General features: G+C 42.9%; 1 protein-coding gene across 9 annotated transcripts in view; it reads right to left on the bottom strand.

Annotated features, from left to right (window-relative positions):
• Hivep2 (HIVEP zinc finger 2) overlaps positions 1-24,527 on the bottom strand; it is a 192,674-nt gene that overhangs the window by 91,108 nt on the left and 77,039 nt on the right. The window contains exon 3 of one of the 9 annotated variants that reach the window (XM_037200461.1): positions 14,801-14,872. The exons of the other annotated variants lie outside the window; for them this stretch is intronic. The gene's annotated coding sequence lies outside the window, so the exon portion shown is untranslated. The remainder of the gene's footprint in view (positions 1-14,800; positions 14,873-24,527) is intronic. 9 annotated transcript variants of the gene reach the window in all.

Here is a 24,527-nt window from a genome sequence, read left to right as displayed (position 1 = left end):
AGCTTGGATTAGTCTGTAGTAACTAGATACTTGTTCTATGCCCTTAGAACAGGCTACATCCAATCAATAAGGCCTGATGACTTTTATTTTTTTTTACTTTTTAGGAAACCAGAAAAATACATCATTTTAGTATCTAACTGCTTAACAGACTTCACTGCCTGATGAAATACAATTTGTGTCCGATTTCAAGCTCTGTAGCATTATAAGAACCCCAACAGCAATCTTCTCCTAAAGTTTCTGGGATGCACTCTACTGTGATGAAATGGGCACAAAAAGATGAATATAATAGTAATGGATTTCAAGACAACCTTAAGTGAGTACAGGCCACACACTCAGAGTATCTTCGGTGTTTGGATCGGGGATGATCTCTCTAAATGAAACTGATATTTTTTTCCCCATCACTTTGTGCCCTTTACAAATGGAAATATCTTACACGTTCCCCTCCCCGATCCTGACCCGCATGAGAATGTAGGATAAACAGGAAGGAAGTGTGTCTAGGCTACATCTCAGCATTTTCAAGCACGGGACTGGATCTACTTCCTCCAGCCACTGCCTTTACAAATACCTGGAAAAATCAAGTGGAAACTCCTTGCTGCCACCATCCCATGATGGGCTGCCATTAACACCTGCCTAAGTAGCAACTGAATTCTGCTCGATGAAGGCAAGAGAATTCTCGTCTCTGCCATAGTTCTACAGGCTGCATCCCACTAACAAGGCTTGATGTTTTTTCAAATGTATATAACACTGGAAAAGGCACCATTTTGGTGTCTAATTATTCCAGTCTAACTGGTTGTTTCTGTCATCTATTAGTCTACTACACACTGTGTTGCCACAATAGAAGGTTACATGATTTGGAGGAAGTATGAGAAGTGTGGCCCATCAGGTTGTTACAGTGGGGCCCAAGGAAGGGGAGATGGCTGGTGTCAGGGGGTGTCTGAGAGGGGAGTCTCTTAACATTCATCGGCATATAGTTGTCAAGGAGACAGGGAGAAAACCAAATGAAAAAGATGTATGTTCAGTGTGGGGACAAACTCAGATTGAGGTATCTTAAGGAACATCTTAGAAACGCCCAAGAGGGAGCAGTTGCATGTCAAGGTATAGAACACAGGGACTGTGTGTATGTATACAACTTAGAAAATCCAGCGGTATCCATGAGCCTGGAGTGATGCTCAGGACAGCAGGCCCAGTAAGAACACTACAGAAACTGCAGACAGGAAGAGGCCCGCCCAGTGGCTGATATTTGGTTGAAGTCGTAATGAGAACAGGTGTGTAAAGAGGAAAAAAAAAAAAAAAACCCACAACAGTGTAACAGGGCTACCAAGGCACAGAGCCACTGAAACACATAGAGAAGGAGTTAGGGATGAGAGTCAAATAGAGATATGCAACAGCTGGAGTCAATCACGGGTTGAAATGTGTCACTGAGTTTCAAAATTCGGAAGCTACTGCGATAACAACTTAGGTGGTCAAAATGATGAAGCCACAGAAAAAAGTAATGTAGTAGCTGGGAATGCATTGGAAGTTGTTTTATCGTGTGTGTGTGTGTGTGTGTGTGTGTGTGTGTGTGTGTGTGTGTGTGTTTCCAAGATGGAAGAGATTTCAACATTTTTCAGTTTTCCACGTTGAGAGGTCTTTAACAAGAAAGACCTGAGGGAAGAAAATAACAATGTCCCAACAGGATTTTACAAGATTAAATTTTGGCCACAGTGAAGGAATAATTACGACTTGATTGTGTTAAAGGAAAACTTCAAATTCTCAACAATTAGCTAACCACTAATATTGATTTATGGACTCGGGGAGCCTTTAATCAAAGGACTACACTGTTCTGCCATAAAAGGAGTCAGTAGGAAATCAGACAGAGCTGTGGAAATGGTACAGAGAAAAGGCTAAAAGCAGAACTGAGTCGCCAGCAGAAGAACTTGAAAGATCATCAGCATAGACCCCTGCTTTAAGGCTGCTTTTAAATTAATACAGTAATAGCCACTTCCATTGGAAAGTCTAACCAGTGTTTAAAATAATACTTCAGACAAAGAGGAGGCCCAAACTGCCCAGCTAAAGGAACTTTTCAAACATTTTCTCTAGAGGAGGTTAGTCCTAAGCCTGAGTAGTAAAGATACCTGTGAAACACCAAGATCTGAAGCAGCCTGAGAGAAAGCGCTGATGGGTGCCTCACATTTAGCAGCAAGACAGACTTGACACACTCTGTCCTACCGTGTTCTCATCTTGAAAGTCACTTCATAACAAGGAAACCATCACACCGAAAATGTTCAGCAAGAAACCAATCCAACCGGAAAAAAACACTAGCGTTACCATGTGATGGTTGGTTTTGCACAATTCTAACTGAAAGCCTAGTTTTTGTGCATGGGATGAAACATTCAAGGGGAGGGTATATGTTCCTTTAGAGCTGAGAGCATGGCGTATGAGGTTGGTGTCTGAGGAATATTGAAAAAAACAGAAGCACTTTCTTATTTCTTTTACAAGTTAGGATTTTTCTAAGTACATTGCTGTTAAGTCTTAAAGAGATATCAGGAAAAAATAAATACATACAAAAGTAGACCAGCAAGAAAGAACAAGGCTTAAAACACAAAGCCCTGGAATAGGTTCTGGCTCCTAGGGTCCACTTGCCTTCAGTGTGGCTCTTAACATGTACACTCACACACATGCCCCAGGCATTACCCAACTTCTTTATAAAAGAGAACAGGTCATTTTGAGAGTCCAGATTCTATTTAGGCCACTCCAGTTTCTATAAATTAAAGGCTTAAAATTTGATCTTACTACTGGAAATGTTAAGCAAATAAAACATCTAGAAATAATAATGGAATTTGAACCATCATCAGAGAAAAACAAAAAGCAACCAGCATTTACTGTTTCCCGTGGGTTCTGGCACTGAATTAAGTGATTACTGTGAGTTTCCCATTAATCTTTTTATGAGGCAGGTGAAATTATTTCCTCTCACCACCTCCCTGTTGCCCACTCAAGGCCTTGGGAGTTTAAGGAACTTGTTCATGGCTGTGGAGGAAGTGCTGAAGATCAGCATTTATTATTTTATTTTTATTCATTTATTTATATTACAACATTTATGGCTACTTGCAGGAGTCAGGTCTCTCCTTCTACCACATGAGTTTCCAGGATTGAACTCAAATTGCCAGGCTTGGCTGCAAGCACCTTTACCCATCTAGTCATCTTCAAGGGCCATAAAGATGAATCTTACAATCCTCTGCAATGAACCCTCAATTTAGGGTTTTGAATGGACAGATATACAGACTGGGAAGTAAAGAAGGTCTCTGGGTTCAAGAAAGACAAAGCGTCTTGCAGTCATACACCTCATTTTCAAATTCAAGTCTTAATGACTCCTGTGGCAATGGAACCACTGAGACATGGGATCACTCCTGGCCACTCATTGAGCTGGTGTGACAAAAACTGGCCCTGCAGGTCACCAGATCCTACATGGTGATGGGTGCTTTTAGCTAAGAGCAAAGCTCAGCAACAAAATCACAATCTTTCTTATATGGCTCAAGACATGGCTTTACCTCACTCATTGTCTTAATTTATCCCAGCTCTAAAAAGTGTTTGCTGCTCCAACATCAGCTAAAACTTGATGTTTGGAAGATTTTCTATGCCTGGGTTCCTCTAGATGACTTTTGGAGAGTGTGTCATGCTCCCTGTCTCCAGAAATGGCAATCTATTCCTGTTGCCCTTGAATAAGAGCCACAATTTTTAAAAGAAAATTCACTACATGCTGCCCTTTCAAATTTTGCAGTAACTTCAATATTGGGACGTGTCTTTAATTTTTCCAAAGGAAAAATAGCTTTTACTTTTCTTTTAAAAATGTTCTCTGGTAGGTTGCCCATGCTCCAGTGGAGGGCCACGTACATGCAAGCAACACTAATTGGACTCAGTGGGCTTTAAAAAACAACAAGAACACGAAGTTGAGAGGAGGATATGGTATTGGAGAGGGCCAGGAGGAGTTAGAAGGAAGGATTGAGAGGGGATATGACCAAGCATATTGTCTATATGTATAAAATTCTCAACGAATAAATAAAAATACCCTTTAAAAATATTCATGATGAATTTTTCCTCCTCATTTATTCAATTATTCACTCAACAAACAAACCTGGGCTGGAGAGACGGCTCAGTGGTAAAATGCACTGACTGCTCTTCCAGAGGACCTGAGTTCAATCCCCAGCACCCACATGGCAGCTCACACCTGTCTGTAACTCCAGTTCCAGGACACTGGACACCTATGGCAAAACACCAATGCACATCAAATAAAATAAAAAAATAAACAGATTAAAAAACAAACAAATATATGCTGCTATAAGACTTGGTTCTGTTCCCCATGGATCTCAGAACTAATAAAGGGCAGACACTGAAAACCAACTGTGACTGGTTAAATCCCCCAAGGCACATGGTATCTGAGTATTTGAGCTTAACAACACTCTGCCAATGGCATGCTCTCAGAAATTCAGGACCTGAAGCTGCATAATCAGAACTGTCCACCACAGTTACACTTCATTTCTACAACTATCCGATGCCCCAGGGCACCCTTAACCCAACTTCCAAATCAGCAGCAAGATGCTCTAGAAACTTCCCAGAAGAAGTGACTAATTCACCACTTTCACATTCCAGCTTTGGTGAATGTATCTATCGAAAGTGTTCATCTATACAGTTTAGAGAGACATACACAGGATAACGAGAACCCTCAGACCTTCTCAGGTCCAGCGGGAATAGTCTCCTTTGTTGCATTAGTCCTAATGGAAAATGGCAAATATCCCCACCTTGACAAATGGACAAAAGATGACAAATTTGTCATCTGAAATACAAAGACTCAGGTGTTGTGTGCTTCTCTGGTAACTAAACTTTTCTTGGCTTCATCACACACTCATACAGCATATATCTTCTGTTCTCTCTCTTTAAAAACTGAGAGTTATTTCTTACTGTCTTTGGGGAGCTGGGATCTCAATCCATAGTTACTATTCTTTCCATCCCTTGGCAGCCTATGTGCATTTGGTAGACTACACCACAGCAGGTCCACGTGGAATCCAAAATAGCTCCATGCTTCCTCTATTCCTCCTGAGGGGAGCGAGTTGCAGCTGTTTCAATCTGTCAGTTCTCTGAGCTTGGGACTGAGAGTGAAGGTCCCCACCCACACACACCCGGGAGTATGACCTCTGACCACCCTACCCCCGAGCATCTCCCTGTAGCATTACAGAAGGCCTCACTTGTAACAGGTGCCAGCTGAACTATGACAGCCCATCTCTCGCCCATCTCTGCTCATCCACCTTCTATCCTCTCATCTTATTTGAAAGAAATCGCATTCCCCAAGCTCACTTTCTACACCTCGGACTTGAAGTCTGGACTGTTTCCCCTCCAGACTAATGTCACAAATAGTAGAAAAATGTCACTCCAGGCTACGCTCCTAAAGCTTAGATAACTGGGTAGAGAATTTGTCTAGGGCAATATAAGAAGAGTGCCACAGAACCTGCCAACCTTCTATGGCAGTTTCTTTCCAGATAGCCGAACTGAGGACTTGAGTCAGTAGCATAAAAAACTGCCTTTCCCTACGTAGGCTACAAAGGACCAGGAAGAACTCAAAAGAAATAAGGAAAGAAGTAAGAATAGCAAGACACACAGTCTAGAGGCCGGGTGACCTGCCTCGTCATTGACAGGAACACTTTCAGTGGTTCCGATCATTGTCAGCAACAGCGTTGGTCCAGTTACTGGCAGCAACGGGGGGCAGAGAATGGAAACAGAAGAGAGAGAAGAATTCAGTGAGTCAGAAACAAGGGCCATCCTTGAGGAGGGAGTCCTGGAGTTCAGCGCAAGAGGGAAAGGGAATTCCTGCCACAAGCCAGCAGGGGAAGTCCCCTGGTTGGGGTTACCACTCACTCAGTCATAGACTAGGAATACTCAGTATTTAGAAATTTAACCCTCTCCATCCTTACTTTTCTACTCTGGCCTCTTCAGATCAACCTTTGTGTTGTTGATAAAAGGCTGCTTCAGTCCTGTAGATATACTGGCCTCAGATTTATTGGTAGTCTGTGGAGGTTTACACATGCAGAAATTTTGCCTCCCTGGGTAGGGACAGTTAGCAATGGCAGAGTCTACTTGTGACTCTTAAGACTAGGAGGACAGTGGGGCTGGGCTATTGTCATTTAGTGGGTGGAGGACTGGGATGCTGGGAAATACTTCATCGTGCAAGAAGGTCTCCTCGCCATGAAGACTATCGACTCCACCATAAAGATCACATTTAGCCAAAAGAAAGCCAACCGAACCCAAAATACTGTTTAGAATTATCAAAGTGTATGATCTTTAATTAAGGATATAAAAATCGAGATGGCTCAGCTCTGGAGGCTGGCGGATGGAGTATGCTATCAATCTGGTGTCACCTGGACGAAACCGAATTTCTCCCCAGCAGGGACTCGGTACTGATATGAGCAGAAAAACCATGCCACAACTGTCCATAAACTGCAACTCATCCAGCTTCAAGTGACAACCAGGAGCAGAGAGCAAGCTCCCACAGGGTTGGCCTAGAGCCAATCGGTATTAAAGCAATTCATTCTCCCCAGCAAAAGTTTTCTGGAAGCCGTGATGTCTGGCAGGTCACAGGTTCCACGAGGGAGGGCACAGGCTTCAGGCCACTCTGCCACAAATGGCTGCCTGACCCAGGCAGGGAATGACAGCTCTCCCTGACCCCCTCTATCTCCAGCAGAGCACCTACAACTTCCTTTATCAAGTCTCACCCACCACCAGGACTGCCTCCTTCTCAGAGCTGAAGAGGCAAGGGTGTTGCTATAAGAAAGGCGATAAAAATGAGCTGGGGAATAATCCTCTCTAACCTGGGCTCCTAACATGTGTGTATCCGCAAGGCAAGCCTGCCACCCGCCTCCTCCACCCCTGCCAAGCAGTGAGCTACCACCCCCACCCCCTCCCTCCGCCCCCACCAGACAGTGAGTTATGCCTCAAAGGGAATATTTTTTGAACAAGCTAGGTAGGCCAAATCTCCACACAGCTCTGAGATGTATTAGAAATGCTGACCCTAAGAAATCTGAGAAAAAAATCTCTGCGTGTACAGTCGGGGAAGAATCCACCACATCTCCTGAATAAAGTCACGCACAGGTATGGAAGGGCAGCAACAAGCTGAATTTAAGGAGTCTGTGCTCAAACGTATACAAAATGTGTGTGTTTATTAACTCTTTAGTGAGACGCTCAGTAATGGGAATGATGGATAGGGACACTTTAGTCACTCCATGCTAAGAAAATTACCACTTTTTTACGTGTTCTCTCCAAGAGCTTGAAAGAAAAGAATTGTTTTCATTTTTTAAATATGTGTGCGCATGTGTGTCTGGGGAGTGGGGGGTGGGGTGTGTGTGTGGGGGGGGGGCCCATGGAGGCCAGAAGAGGGCGTTAAATCCCCTGGGACTGAGTTAGAGGTGGTTGTGAGCTGCCTGCCCTACATAGATTCTGGGAATGGAACTCCAGTCCTCTGGCAGAGTATCAGGTGCTCCTAAGCCCAGTCAATTCGGCAGCTCCTTGGCCTGAGTTTTTAATACTGTGCTCTGCTCACAGGTGTAGCTCCATGTAACTATTGAAATGCAGTTGTCGCAAAGGCACATGCTGTTGGGAGTATGAAAAAAAAACTTTTAGATTATATTTTAAAACCTGAGTCTGAAAATTACGAAAAAATATACCACGGTGGAAGCATGTATAAAGGGAAAGCAATCATAAACCATTTTTTTTTCTGCCATTTCATTATTATCCTAATGTCTCGGGGCTTTGTTTTCAAGAAGAAACACCAGATTTCAACACGCATTTCCAATCGGAGACTTGATAAAATATGTGTTTGCTGGTTCTGTTGTTCCCTTCGCTCTCCGCCCCCACCCCACCCCACCCCACCCCACTCCCCACCTCACCCTCACCCCCACCCCACTTCCCACCCCACTCCCCACCCCACCCCCGCCAGTAAGGGCTGGCACTTTTAGAAATATCTCTCATCTGTGTTTGCGTGTACTTGACAACCATTATCTCAGTCCCTTTACCACATCCTGGTAAGGGCTAAGTGGCAGACAGCATCCATCCACTAGGTCCTCTCTTTTCACTGAGACGCAGCAAGGGGTTAAAAAAAAAAAAGACCTTCATACCCAGATCCACTTACTACTCCTCTTACTACCCAGGATTCTGGCCAAGTTGCCTCCAAAGAGAAAAAAACAGAAACAAAAACATCTCCTTGGATCAGAATGAAGACAGCCTTGCTGTACAGTACTCTTGTGCAAAACCTGAAAGGCAGAGGCAAGACCCTGACTCCTCCTCTCATGGTAAATAACTCTAACTCCACTGATGTGCCACGGAGATCAATAGCAAGGAAGATTGCCTTTTTTGGAACTGCCTGGGCCGTCAGCTGGAGAGGGGACATTGCTAAGCCCAGGCACATTGCCTGGATCAAGCCCTGAACACAAGCTTCACAATAGCGAAGGGTGAGTAATTTACTTATTAAAGAGACAACTGTAAAGACTGATATGAACAGACAAGCGTAAAGCCTTCGCTACACACACCCAGTGCTGGGCTTGGCAACCAAAAAAAAAAAAAAACCAACAAGACTCCGTAAGCAGTGAAATCTCGGTTTGTATGACTTCACATCCAAAAGTCTAATGCCCCCTTTATCCCTAAGATGACACAGAGAAATGGCTTGCAGGCAGGCTTGTGGTGGAGATGGACTCCCCCATAACACGGAACCCACAGCAGGAAATAGAGGGGAAGCCTCGGCACCCTGTCTGACACTAGCCTGCTCTTCCTCGAAAGACCTGCAGTGAAGATAATGGGGATTTCTCCTTCCACTTTGGTTCTGAAACAGTCTACACATTCCTCAAGGCCAAAACTCTAGCCGACAATTGCCTAAATCATTTTCCCCCATGGTCATTTTTTTCTTCTGTATTGTCCACAAATGCAGCGGTGAGGGGCCCTTTGTGAGACTGAGGACGACAAATGGCATCTCTGTGACCCCAATTTTAATTTTCAACTTTTCTGCCTGCAACCAGACATTGAAGCCAACAACGACAAGATGCCTAAAACATGATTACATGAAGCTTGAGCTGAGGAGCAAATCAAGGAAAAAAAGATCTACTGCCACTCAGTGCTGTATGTCAACTTAAAAAATAAAATAATGGCAGAAACTCAATCAGCTCTTCTACAGTAAACTCTTCTGTGGCTCACAGCCCTGGGTCATTTACAAGTCCTGGAAATAACTATGTGTTGGTCAAATGTTCTTATTTCATATGTTCTCACGGGCGTTCGGGACTGGGGCAAATTGTTTTCGAAGCACCATCCGGCCATAATGACCAGGTTCCCACTGATAATTACGCTTGCCCGTCTATAGGTTTGTCAGCTAAAGAAATCCACAGACGCCCATCATAATGAGCAGAAATCGACTCCTGGCACAGCTGGGCTGACCACATCACATTAGGAAAACAAGCTCCTTGCAATAACCAGTTCTGGGCATCACTGGTTAAAAAAGACTAGTTTCCTGTTTTTCTCAGAGACTTCAGAATGTGGGTATCGCTATTTTTTACCCCGCCCACGCTTCTTCTCTTTAATTGTTGAAGATTGGATGCTGTAAACACCTAATCATGGGTACTCTGTGTGTGTGTGTGTGTGTGTGTGTGTGTGTGTGTGTGTGTGTGTGTGTGTGCAAACTCTGGTTTAATTTCAGGTGGGGTTTGTCCATTCTGAGTCCAAGCCGTACCTTTGCTGAGACAGGGCTGGGGGCTTAGGTATGAACTTCCCCAAGCCCCAGCTATCCCAGAAAGCTGCCCTGGGGCCTGGGCCTAGGCTAGGAAGAAAGCACCGCAAGATCCCTGCTAGGTCCCAGCAGCATTGACAGGGTGGAGGAGAAGAGGACTTGGGGATTGTTCTTACAAATAGAATCACACCTCAGGTTTGCTGAGCAAATCCCACGGGGAAGAGTCTATTGCCTGTCAAACAAAGTGGACCCAAGATCCCAACCTAGCACCTACTTATAACCATGGAACCGTCTGTCTCCCTCACTGAGCAATGCTATTCTCTTTCTTTGGGGACTTTTAAGGACCTGTCTGTTAAAAAAAAAAAACAAAAAAACAAAAAACAACAAAAAAAAAAAAAACGGCATGGCTGATGTTTTCGTTCTTCTGCTGGATCCTACCACTTCAGTCAGGCCCCTGCTCTAAAGTGACTTCCTCCCAGACCGTCCCCAAACTTAGCAGTGCATGTGTATGTGAGCTCGTGGCCATGCACGGGCAACACACACACACACCACACACACACACACACACACACATGCACACACACACAAATACACAGGCGCACACACACACAGATGGATGGCAAGGGTGATCTCTATCTGCCTCCTGGGGGAGAGGTGCGTGCAGCACATTATCTGTGCATCTCTAAAGCCATTGGCACCTTAAGGTGAGCCTAGGTCACAGCAAGCCGTAGATGAATACTTTCGGAACATTCAGCCTGGCCTCTGGCCTCTAGCTCCTATGTGTGGCCTGTACCTCCCCTCCTCTCTCTATTATTCTCATGCACCTCCCTGGGGACCCTCATCCTGCGGTTTGCTTGCATCTGTCCTTCTCACAGACCAAGAGCCCTGGGAGGTTGTGCCCTGCTCAGCACATCTGGCATATAACAGATGCTCAATAAACACTGGATAAGATGTGACAGGGAGGTGACTTCTGACCGACAACTTTGGAGCCAGGAACTACACAGACCCATTTTTAAAAAAATTTGAAGAGGACCTAGGAAGACACTATTAGAAACATTTCTGCCTATAATTCCTTAACCAGGACTGTGACTTTGGTTCTCTACAAAAACAGTCTGAGGTGCTTCATTAGCAAATATATGCTCAGTTCAAGATACTAAGCTGGTCTAAAAACAGACCAAAGAAATAACTGTTCCTTTTTTTTTTTTTCAAAGAAATAATTGTTAAATAAAGGTTAAAAGTAAAATGTTTATCACTGTACTGCTAAGCAAGAAACTGGGGTGTTATTCTGTAAAAGTCACTGAAGACGGGGGACTCTATTTTGAGGGAGTGGGGAACAGGGGGCACCCAAGTTTGAAAATTCAGAACCTGCATAAAAATGCCAAGCACAATGGTTGTTACTTATAGAAAGTAAAATTGAAGAAAGCTTACTTATGTGCTGAGTCTAGCCTAATCTATGAACACTGGGTTCAGTGAGGAATCCCATCTCAAAAATGAAGGTGGAGAGTGTTGAGTAAAGACACCTGATGTCAACCTCTGACCTACTCTCTCTCTGTCTCTCTGTCTCTGTCTCTGTCGCGCACACACACACACACACACTTTCATTCAGCTTCAAGCACACACTAGAGAAACCGGAAACAGTGTTTTTTTCCTCTTACAGGTTATTTTAAAGGAGAGAGCAAGGGTTCTATCCCTTCAGACCTTCTCTAGTTCTCTAAACAGTAAAATGGGTAAGAAAACTTGAGCCACAATCACACTTAAACACACACATATTGATTCTGTATGACACCCACTCCCATTAATTACAACCAAGAAGAGAAACACTGAAATGGACCCTTGATGTGGATAAATAAATCAACAGTAGTACTTACTGTCTGCTTCGGGGATTTTTTAAATTACTTGTACATATACTCATAATACTCTATAACCTATCCATCTCTGTAACTTCTACCACTGGTAGTTAAGGAGGCTTTATCCTTCACAGTTTCTGAAACTTGAATAAGAGAAACAGAAGTTGCTGACCACCGTTTCAGAGAGGGCTTGGCTGTACTATCAAGGAAACTGAAACTCACCTAGACTCCACTTGCATACATCAGATAACTGGAAAATACCATGAAGGAACCACCCACCAATTAGTTACCAAGGACACCAACCAAACTCAAGTATTTTCGAATGCTCAACCCGATTCCCAGAGGACAGCGATTTGACAGGTAACACTTTGTCAATGAGTATGGTCACTGTCTTATGTGCTAATGAGCAAGTCTTCCCCATTCACTGATATCAGTCAGAATGGTTTCCCAGGACTACTCACATGACTGATTTGTAAGACACCATTTACTCACATGGAACTGAAACTTGAAGAAACCAGGTTTTATACAAGAAAGGAGAATACCACATCCCAGTAAACCAGATATGATACAAAAACGTTCCATGCCTGGGTGGTGGTGGTGGTGGTGGTGGTGGTGGTGGTGGTGGCGGCGGCGGCGGCGGCGGCGGCGGCGGCGGCGGCGGCACACGCCTTTAATCCCAGCACTCAGGAGGCAGAGGCAGGCGGATCTCTGTGGCCAGTTTCAAGCCACCCTGGTCTACAGAGCGAGTCCAGGACAGCCAGGGGGTTGCATAGAAAGAACTTGTCTCAAAAAAATAAAGAGAAAAAAAAATAGCACAAGACCAGTCAAACAACATCACATTACTTTCGGATTTTAAAGAGCTACCTTAACCAACAGTTGGATTTTGCCTCGTTGGGGCTTTCTGCTGTTGCTGTTGTTGCTGCTGCTATGTGAAGGTGAGGGTGTACATGTGTGTATCCAAGCCAGAGCTCAACATCACGTATCATCCTTCAGAAACCATTCCTGCTTTCCTCAATGGGTCTCTCATTGCGACTGGACTGGGGACTTCCATGTTTGGCTAGGCTGCCCCACTGGCCAGTGGGCTCCAGGGATCCTCCTGTCTCTGTGTCCTCGACCCCAGTATCAGAGGGCTTATGCCACCACACCTCTATTTAATGTGGGTGCTGAAGATCGAACTCAGATCCTCTGGCTTGCACGGCAGGTACCTTACTAAATGAGCTACGCCCCCAGCTCTTGTTTTTGCTGTGTCTGTTTTAACATGGATGCACATTTTTCTATCAGCTGCTGCTAAAATGTAATCAAAATGAAATTTTAATACTCCAAAAAGGAAAAAAAAACAGATCTATATTGGCTTACTTTTCAAGTCCTCAATGAACTGCCCTTAAAATTAGTCCTGTCCCACTGAACAATTTTGTGCCATCTAAGTTCTAAGTTGTTGGTCCCACACTTGCAGATTATAAATAGATAGCACTTGGTGTGTGGAACGTCTGTTTAGGAAAGGATTCCATTTCAAAGAGGGCTCCTAAGAAAGAAGGGGTAAGCAAGCAGACGGGACAGGATGGCAGCCTCGCTGGAGATTAGAATGCCGTCCACCTGAGGGAACAAATGGCCGCCCTGGACAGCTGCAGGACGATGGGACAAAGAAGGGGAATGCTTGCTTTCTGACATGATTTTTAAGGCACCAACAATTGCATTCTTCTGTTGTAACTTTAAAAAAAATCTAAAAAAATTTAGATTCATAAAATTAGAGTGATGGTTAAGACCAGGACTTTCTGTTAAGACCCTGTTATCAACTTGTTTTGTTTTGTTTTGTTTTGTTTTGTTTTGTTTTTCAAGACAAGCTTTCTCTGTGTAGTTTTGGTGCCTGTCCTGGATCTCACTCTGTTGACCAGGCTGGCCTCGAACTCACAGAAATCTGCCTGGCTCTGCCTCCCGAGTGCTGGGATTAAAGGCGTGCGCCACCATTGCCCGGCTCTGTTATTAGTTTTTATTGCTAAATCTGTACAGGTCTGCATTCTCCTTTCATACTGCACAGTCTCAAAAACAAGAGTCATCCTGCTGGACAAAATGATAAGAGAGAAGGAAGCGAATGTCATGTACTCATTGTAGAGGTGAAGGACAAAAGCCATCCCCCCTCAGACAGTTTCTGTGTGTGCAGTGACTTATTTACATTTACTTTTATTGCTTTTAATTGTGTGTATGTGTGTGTATCTGTACACAAGTGTGCAAGGGCTAGTACCGGCCAGAAATGTTGGGTCCCCCTGGAACTGGAACTACTGGTGGTTTCGAAGTGTCCAACTTGGGTGCTGGTAACAGAACTAAGGTCCTTGCAAGAACAGGATACTCTTGTAACTAGATCACTGAGCCATCTCGCTAGCCCCAAGGTTAGTGACATTTAAAAAGCAAGAACAAGACCATACTGCATTGAATACATGTGCACACATCCACATATGGACATGATATGAACAAATTTGGTTGTATGTTTCTTATCTTTTTCACAGCTCTATTTTGTAGCATCAAATGTAATAAGAAACTTCTTACAAAAGAATTCTTGTACATTTAAATAAAGTAATTATAGTACTTTGGCTTGGGTTACTTTATTATTATTATTATTATTATTATTATTATTATTATTATTATTATTATTATTTTGGTTTTTTGAGACAGGGCTTCTCTGTGTAGCTTTGTGCCTTTCCTGGATCTTGCTCTGTAGACGAGGCTGGCCTTGAACTCACAAAGATCCACCTGGCTCTGCCTCACAAGTGCTGGGATTAAAAGCGTGCACCACAACTGCCCGGCTGGGTTACTTTAATAAAAATCCCAAAGACATCAAACATTTTCTCTGTCTTGGCCTGACCATAACACATGAGACTAAACTGTTTTGTTTTAAAACTTGATGTCTTTTTGGAAAAGAAACTTCTTTAAATTGCTACTGGCTTTTAATAGTTATCATGTATTAAATAACATTTCTAAAATATCATCTCCTGAAAAATCAATAGCATAGCAGGTACAGTATTGTAAGATGTAAAGACAGAGCACAGCAAATACCAAGTTATGAACTCTATTACATATTTAATTGAGTTCTCAGAAGTAATGCAGAAGTCAAGTAAGCTTAGAAAGTCTTTCACAAAAAAGATCAAATTCAATAGCAAGTGCCATGCCAGTTTAAAAAAAGAAAAGACAAAGAAAAGCACTAATTCAAAGCTACACAGTACAGTACCTCTCTCCCACATTCAGTTATTCACACTTTTGCACGCCGAACATTTCGGAAGTCCTTGCCCTGTCTCCATCTCTGAAACAGATTTGAATCTCATAAGAAATAACACATGGGTCTTTCTGGAGGAGGCTTCACATTCCACTAACAACAATTCAAGAAATAGCCATAGTCCACGGGTCCCTCAAAAACACATCCGCAAACACCCTCCTCACTTAAATTTCATCCCAGGGGTTTTATGCAGCTTTGTCCCAGTGTATAGAAATGTTTATACTGCTAGAAAGGCGGGTTGCATTGAGAAACGACATGTGTGTTAGCAATTTTCAAATTAAACCTGCGTGATTTACCTTTGTCCCTCTCCTTGGAAAGGCCACCCAGTAAGCCAGACTAGAGAAAGGGCTGTGGTTATGGGGGCTGGAGTGGCCGTGGCTGGGGGTTTGTTCTTTACTTTCTGCTAGACTGGCTGAGTGTTTTCCTCCTCTGGCCCCCTCCCGCCCACCTCCCCAACAGTTCTGCAGTCAGGAACTAAGACTTAACTTCAATCACTCTAACTGTGTTACCTCTGCCTCCACCAGCCTACAGTGGAGCTCCAGAGCCGCTACACCCTTTCTACCAATCCTAGGAGAAACTTAGGACTTAGTCTTCTAAACTGTGGGTTACAACCCCCCATGGTGGTGGTGAAAAATTTAGCAACAGAAAAGGGTTTCTGAAACTCCATGACCAAAACTGAATTCAAGATCAAATGTGTGGCAGATCCAAGGCATTTAAGGCGATATTCACCTGTGTGGCATCTCACAGATTCACTGCAGCCTTGGTTCTGAACACACAACATGCACACTTTGTGCTGTGCATGCCTTCACATCATGCCATGCCGAGAAAAGTTGCCTGAAACACACTGGCTCAGATTTGAAACTATTGTCTATTATGGATTTCAACATTTTTACTATATTTGCAAAGATTTATTTATGCTCGAGTTAATTATAGGAAACAAAGAATTTTAACAGTTTCCTACCATCATTCTTCAGCATGGAAGTATCTATCTAATCAACATTCCCTTGGATAGGATTGTTTTAGAATATTTGACTTTTAAAACTGAGTTTGAGTTGCTGACTTGGGACTGCAAAAATAATAATGAATTTGGGCTTGGAGTTAGGAGAAAATGTCCAACATATGTTTTTAAATGCCACAAAACATTTTATACTAGGTAATTATACAAATCAAAGTTATCGGTATTGACAGTTATAAAATTAAAACATTTATCAACTCTGAAAGATGTTAATTATGTTCTGTGTCTAGTAGTATCAAATATTCAGCTAATATTTAATTATTTATATAAAAATAAATAAGCCCATCTATCTCAAAATATAAATTTGTTTTTATCTTTAATAATTAATTTTTAATGTATTCATTCATTGGTTTTGTATGAAACAGGGTCTCATATAGCCCAGGTTGGCTGATAAACAATATGTAGGCCAGACTGGCCTTGAACTCCTAATCTTCTTGTCTCCCCTTCCCAAGTGCTGGTATTATAGGTATGCAGCTCTACACACAGTGATTACAAAATTACATGTATATTAAATGAATCCTTAAAAATAATTTTCTTTATGGTTTATCATCAGTAAAGTTTAATTTGTGCTATTTTATATGTCTATATAACTAGGGCTGCAAGTAGAAACTGTACAGGGAGCCCTGGCCTAGAACACAGATTAGGAGAGATGCTGTGCTCAGTAGTGCAAGTATGTAGCTCCCGAGAGCACAGTTAGCCCTTCAGAATGCATTTGTCCAAAGAAACTGACAATCACGCTATGGCTACATCACTTCTACTAACACTCCATTAAGTCACACAGGCCAGGTTTATGATACAACACAGAAGAACAAAGGATAGTCAAGAAAAAAGAATGTTCATAAGTCAAAGACATTTACGAGCCTACAGAGTGACAGGAAGGACTAGCGTATCCACATGAAGATGATACCTGTTCACTCAATAAATTGTAAGCGGGCGGTATATGCGTTTGCTATGGCACACCTCAATTAAATGCCCTTATCCCCCCCTCTCTACCACCCCTTGCTTCTCTTTTTAAGATTGCCTATCTCGGAAATACAGTTCAGTACTCTCACACATGGCAGTCCCCTCCCAAGTCGTCAGTGCTCACACCGTAAACATTATCTAGATCCATCTGTCCGGGGCTGAGAACAGAAAGATGAAATCTTCAAAAATAGATTCCTCCAACAAGTTTTTTATCACAGTCCATTTGTGAACTGTGTTCTTGTTGCCATCGAGTTTTATTCTCTAATGACAAAGGAAGTCTCTCGATAACCTCTGTTGTTTAGAAAGACCCAACCTGTGGTGAATGGTGTCAGTCTTCCACTATGCTGCCATTTTTACCAAGCTAAGAGCTATGGGCTGCTCAGGTAGTCACGGAACTCAAATTCAGTTGTCTATTTTTATAGCTATATATGTAGTTAGGGTGTGAGGTGCAGCATGTTAATGCAATCAAGTATATTATAAGAAACACTTACTGAAAATAAGAAAAATCTTAATTTCATTTAAAAATGACAAAAGAGACATTAGCATCATGTCACTAATGAAGGTCAAAAAAATTATTAAACTGAAATTACCAGAAAAATGAAAAAAATTAAAGATTTTAAAGATTCACTACTATTTTTTTACTGAGTTCAAAATCCCTGTGTAATTAATACACTAATGCTTTATAAATGCACATGCATATACCATCTCTCATCTCTAACAGTTAAATCAGGTGACTGACTTCAGGCATACTATAAATTATAATGACAATTGAATTATTTTTTTAATGTGCACACTTTAAAGATTCATAAACAGGAAGAGCACAGCCCAGGACGCTGAAAAGGGAAAAACGAAGCAAATCCAGAAGAACCTCAATGATGAAGACAGAGAATCGCCATGGTAAGACATGGCTGGAGCAGAAAGAGCTTCACGGTCTTCCCTACCTAGGACTCAACTGCCATCTTGGGAAGCATGACACACCTCTGTGGCCTTTTTCAAAACCCTAGCCATCCTCCTGAGGAGGGCAACAGACATCCCTAGAGCTACAACTCTCGAGCTTTTTGCAAGACAACCCCGACCCCGTCCCACCCCAACCACCACACGGTGAAAAGCAAACTAACGAGGAAATGAGACCTTGGTTCAAATCCTTCCTCTGCCCTTGGCCTTGCCAAAGGTAACCTCTCCAGATTTCAATTCTTCATCTGCTGTAAGACAAAGAAAACACCCACTTTGCCAAGGATGTGGTAGAAGTTAAACTAGACGGATGGGAGGCATGTTATAAGCCTGACCTCCGGCTCGGTCCCTAATGAACAATGAACAAGGCATCCATACTCCTGGAGACACAGGAGTAGAATGGGAATGATAAAAGCCACTACCTCACAAGCCAGTCGTAGAACTAAATGGGTTCATACTAGTTAGCGTAATGAATACCTAGTCAGCACTTGTGCCTGGCGGGTGCTCAATAGATGTTAGCTGGGATGAAGTTATCCAGCATAGCCACCAGCGCACAGGAACTGCTCAGCTGTACGTAATTTCTCTCCTTCTCCCAGCCCCCCCCCCCCCCCCGGCCACACAGATATTTCCTACCAGTGAACACTGCCTGAAACTCTACTCGTGTTATGAAGTCTTCCTGTAAAATGGAGGAAGCGCTAATTCCTCCGTCAGCTCTTACGCCTCTGCGTGTGTCTCTGTATCAAAGAGACACACACAGGGACGTAGGTCTGGGAGACCTACAGCAGTCCTCAAAGCAGCAAGTACTTCCTGGTTAGTTATAATGAGGAGAATTACTCGGAAGGGATTGTGCTGGCTAGTCTTGTGTCAATTTGACGCACGGTAGAGTTATCTGAAAGGAGGGAACCTCAACTGAGAAAATGCCACTGTAAGACCTAGCTGTAAGGCATTTTCTTAAATGGATGAGGAATCAGTCCATGGTGGGTGGTGCCATTCCTGGGCTGATGGTCCAGGGTTCTAGAAGAAAGCAGGCTGAGCTAGCCAGCAAGCAGCTCCCCTCCGTGGCCTCTGCATCAACTCCTGCCTCCAGGTTCCTGCCCTGTTTGAGTTCCTGTCCTAACTTCCTTCCATGATGAACAGCCATGTGGAGGTGTAAGCCAAATGAACTCTTCCCTCTCCAACTTGCTTTTGGGTCACGGTGTTTCTTTGCAGCTGTAGAAACCCTAACTAATTCAGAGACTAAGGCACCAGGTTGTGTGAAGGGCTTTCTTCTCCTCTTTACGGTAGCCCTTGGCATGATCTGATTGGAGCATGTAAAGATTTCTCTTAAACCCAACAGTGTTAAGAACAGGAAGAGTAACGCCAGGGTGGCTATGTCTTGCTAACTGATTTTAAAATCAATCCCTTTCCCTAGGCTGACTTCACAGAAAAGCACATCCCAAGCTATGTTATGTTGCTGGAGGTTTTTAATTCTCCCCCAAGGAAACCTGAAGAATGGAAGACTGAGGAACAAGATCCAGAAAGCTTTGTGAATTCCAACGTTGAGATGATCAGGCCCTAGTCTGCCTAACCTGTTCTACTAAGAGTGGTCAGGTATTTCTAGACTAGTGTTCAAATATGTGTTTGAATATAAGGGTGTGTGTGTGTGTGTGTGTGTGTGTGTGTGTGTGTGTGTGTACAATGTATACAGGTGTACTGTCTGTATGGGTCTGTTCATATGTACATGAGTTTGTGTACACATACATGCACATGTGGAGGTCAAGCGTCAACACAAGGGCTCCTCCATCTTAGTTTTTGAGACAGAGTCTTTCAAAGAACCCAGGGCTCATCAATTTTGCTAGATGGCTGACAAGCCCTTAGGATCTTCCTGTCTCTGCCTTCCTAGCACTGAGATCACAGGCATGTGACCCTTTGCCTGTCTTTGTATGTGGGTGCCAGGAATCTGTAGACAGAGCCTCATGTTTATACAACAAGCAGTTGATCGGCCGAGCCATCTCTCAGCCCATAAATACTTCTCATTTTTTCTAGATAATTTCTAGATAGCCTCCTTTAGAAAACATCACTGCTCATTCTTATCAGAGAAGCAAACATTTACCTCTTTTATAATGATGTATTTTCATCTGTCTAATTTTTCTATTGATATGCTATTAAAAGAATCAATGTTCACAGACCAACAGCTTTACAGAGAGGCCATGGCCCCAACTAATCAACACTATATATTCATGGTATTTCATTAATGAAAAGCCTGACACTCACAAATATTTCTCCAGCTTTTACTATGTGTCGGTGGTATTTATCACTATGGCATCCGCGACTGCATATTTGGACAAACTACATGTAAAACAAGTATCTGGCTTGAGCTGCCTTGTGCAAGCCAGTTGCTATCAGCACAGATAGACTGTGACAGATAGGCTTTGAGACATAGAATCTGGACACATTATCTCTGCCTCTTCCTCCACCCACTTCTCAGCAGCTTTGGTCAGCAACAGCTGCAGCTGATACCTTACTTGCTCAAGAAAGCGGCATAAATATAGAGATTAGATGACACAAAGCTATGAATATTAAACATAGCTCTTCTTATAAAGTCTTCCTGAGCGAGTAAAAAAAAAAATCAAATAGGATGTATGGTAGAAGGATTCACACAAGTTACTAGTCACTTCTTTCAGTCATTAATGCCTTAATGAAGAACAAACAGTGTGAAACCATTACAAGATGCTCTAGCCTAATGCTGCGACCCTTTAATACAGTTCCTCATGTTGTGGTGACCCCCCCAAACCATAAGATTATTTTCGTTGCTACTTCATAACTATAATTTGACACTGCTATGAATCACAATGTAAATGTCTGACATGCAAACACCCAAAGGGGTCAAGACCCCCAAGTTGAGAGCCACTGCTCTAGAGGGTTTTTTGTTTGTTTGTTTTGTTTTGTTTCCAACCATGGCAATTTGGGTAGGATCCTATACACAAGTGTGTACTAGAGGAGACCATATGGTATTACACCACCAAACAAAATTAGTTCCCAGAAGTTTCTTGGTTGCCCATTTATATAACACAACTTTAGGCCCTACATTTCATCACTTTATACCTGCAACCTGGCACAGCTTCAGAAGAGAAAGGAAACACATGCCCACGAACTAAATCTAGAAAGACGTCCCTTAGTGATACTGCTCTGTCAGTAATTTCCGGTTGAGGGAGTCACACCACGCTCAAACAATAGCCCTCCGACTGGACTCTGGCTCACGCAGCCTCACAGGCCAGCTGATGACTGATGAAGGGTCAAGAGGGCAGCAGACTTTGGGTGCACAATATTCAATCCTTTATCAAAGATGGCAAGAGGCCATGTGCTTCAATAGCGGAACAAATACTTCCTTTTACCATCCAGCCAGTTCCTTCCTCTGATTGGCCAGACCTTCAATGCCTGGGTCACGAATAGGAAAGTGTGTTTTATCATTAGCAAAATGTGTTTTAAAGAGCAAACACTTGATTCTTGGCCAAGAGAATTGCCTCCATCCCTCCAAAAGTTAATAACCAGGTGAGGAGTCTACTTGTTACATTATGCTAAAATGTCTACCAGTCTATCAATGAATTTCTAAAACCTAACTTTTCAGCACAAATTCTTACTCATCAGGACATGTATCTACCAACAAAGGCAATTAAATTTCTTAAGAGACACACAAGGAATATTCTAATCAGAAAAATCTTTTAACATAGGGCAAACCACAATATTATTTCCAACTATTTGAAGTTTTGAAGAAAACAAATTATTATTATAAACTCATTCAAGTCAAGAGGATCTCTACATTCTGAAAGAAAAGAGACAATATAATCAAAGTGTTTGCAACTATGGTTATCTGGAGTTCTTTATGATAACTGGGAGTTATTTACAAAACACTTATTCTCAATTCAAGTTGGATTTGTTTCTATCTTATTTTTTAATAATTGACAAATAATGCTTCTATAATTATAACATCTTTTGGTGAGCTTGCAGGTGCCTATTTAAACTTGTGGACTAACTCAGAGAGGTAGCTATAACATAATGTGGAGATCTGTATCAGGAGTTCTCAGTCAGCCATGGTTTCTGTCTTGTTAAGGGACACTTGGCAGTGTCAGGAATCACGTTTGATGATCAGGAACAGAGGAAGGCAAGTACTGCTGGCATTTACTAGCTGGCTGACAAGGGATGTTAGTGAACAGCCTACATTGCACAAGACAGCTCCCCATAACAAAGAATCGTTTGGAATCAAATGTCAACAACGTCAAGGTTGGGAAATCCTGCCCCAGATCTTACTTCAAAAAAGTAAATCATTGGCAGTGGCACACCTTCAGGTCACCTACTACTTCTCTGCAAAATAATAAGGTGCACAAAGACAAGGGTTTTCTTAAAACAGTATTACAGGTACACAAAACTCTACTGAGTTCAAACAAACCCTGTTGTTTGACAAGTATATACGTATCAGCCATGCACAAATTTCAGATTTAGATAAAAATGACTGCAAAAAAAATATGTAGGGAAAAATGATGCATTCAAGTGTATTACCAAAGTCAGTGCAAACTTTACCCTTTGATTTGTATGAAATAATCCTTCCACATTTAAATTTGGTGTTCCTTCTTTTAAAAACTCTGAAGTACTATGCTGAATTTCCTCTGATCAATTTCCCACATCTTAACACATTTGAATTTTGAATATGATGTATATGACAATGCAGCTTTTTGGTTTGGGAGCTGTTGGGGGTGGGGGGATTGTTATTGTTGTTGTTTCAGCATTTGGGACTGTAATCAGATACCTGCACTCAGCTCCAGCCCCAGCCTGAAGCCCAGCTCTTAATGCTGGTTATTATTTCCAACTTAAAGAAAGAACCAGAAAACTACCTTACTGCCTCTAACAACTAAAGACATCCACTTAGCACACAAGCAAAAGACCCAGCTGAGTAGAACTCAAGCCTCAATGGTATGTTACATGAGTCATGTACTCACCAACTTCAAGTTTACTGACATGGTTACCCCAAAAAAAGTTTGGGTTCAAAAGATGCCAATCTGCAGTCATTCATAGTGTATGTGAAGCCACAAAGTACAGGCTCATTATCTTCACAGCAGAAGGACAAGACTGACAGGGACAAGCGAGATAGTTCAGTCAATAAAGTGCTTGCCTTGTAAGCTCAAGGCCCTAAGTTCAATTCCCAGGACCCATGTTAAAAGGAAGCCAAGCTTGTGCCTACAAACCCAGTGGCCAGAAGAAAAAACAAGTGATTCTCGGGGCTCGCTGTCCAGGCAGCTTAGCCAGTTAGGTAAGTTCGGGATAAAATTGAGGGACCCTGATCAGAAATCATCAGCAGAAACAAACAAGGTACAAGGCACCTGAGGAATAATATCGGAAGGCTCTCCTCTGGCCTCTACATGCACAAGCTCACATAAGCACGTGCACACACAGCGACATGCGCGCGCGCGCGCGCGCACACGCGCACACACACACACACACACACACACACACACACACACACAATTAGGAAACAAAACAACAACAACAAAAAAAAAAAAAAAAAAAAAAAAACACTGACAATTTGTACCCAGAACATTAATCTCAAACAGCACAGAGATTAAACACAAGTTGTCCTAAGAGGCTAGAAGATATGAGAGACCCTGACAATCCTCAAACAGCAGTGGCCAGGCCAGGCCAGAATGGCTGTGGATTCTGAATTCAAATCTTGCAGGAGGAAGGACCCAGATCCTCACTCATGCCCACTTTCATCTGCTGCAGCACGGGACCCCCACCACTCCTTGAGGATTCTGCACGGAGACTGCCACACTGCAGAGCAGGATCTGTGAAGTGGAGTGAATGAAATGGTGGTCTGCATCCAGGAGTTCTCCATCCTAGCTTCCCTATACCAGGCACAGTCCACCTGTGCCAGTCACTGAGTAATTCTGGTATACAATCTCATATCTGGAAAGTAGGGGTTGTCATGAGGAGTCAATAAACTAGATGTAGTCCAAAGCATCAACCAACCGCTAGTGAGGGGAGGGATTTTGTGCCTTATTTTTGTTGTTGTTTTGTTTTCTTTCCCTCAGAAGGTTGCAGTAAAGCTCGCCTTTCTCTAAGTTTCCACAGCATCTTTCTTCTCACCAGCCTTCTTCCCCTAGCTCTCCTCTCAAAGACTAGATTCCCAACAGGACACGGGCACACCTGCAATCCTGCCATGGGACAAGTCGGAGCAGGAGGACCAGGAGTTCAAGGTCAGCCTCAGCTACATGGCAAGCTCAGGGATAGCCTGGACTACATCAGCTCCCATCTCAAAAGAAAACAACAGAGAAAAAGAAAAAGGCAGCTCCTCAAATAAACTTTATCAAATACAATCTGAACTAGACCCAGGCATATAGCAGTCAACACCACAGCAGCAGAGAACATCGTGTCCTCCTGCCACCTACATTGAGTCCCCAACGCCTCAAGTGTCACAACAGCCCTCGCATATGACAACCACCTGATCCTCGAGTCTAAAGGCTGAGCACAGAGAGATTACGAATCTTCCCAGTTGCCACTTGGCTATAAATAAGGGGACCAAGATGAGGACCACTGCAATACATCCCAGAGCCTACACGCTTCATCGCCATGAAGAACACCCCATTTTAAAAATAAGAGTTACCTCTAAAACCAAACACTAGTCAGTGCAGAGTGAGCCCTACAATGAACAGAGGCCAAGGCCAGCACACGGCACGTGCAACAGAAACCCCACTCATCACCCTCCAATACCGCCATCACTTA

This window comes from Peromyscus leucopus, chromosome 8a (assembly GCF_004664715.2).
Source record: "Peromyscus leucopus breed LL Stock chromosome 8a, UCI_PerLeu_2.1, whole genome shotgun sequence".
Taxonomy (NCBI): domain Eukaryota; kingdom Metazoa; phylum Chordata; class Mammalia; order Rodentia; family Cricetidae; genus Peromyscus; species Peromyscus leucopus.
This window is presented reverse-complemented; position numbering and strand designations above follow the sequence as displayed.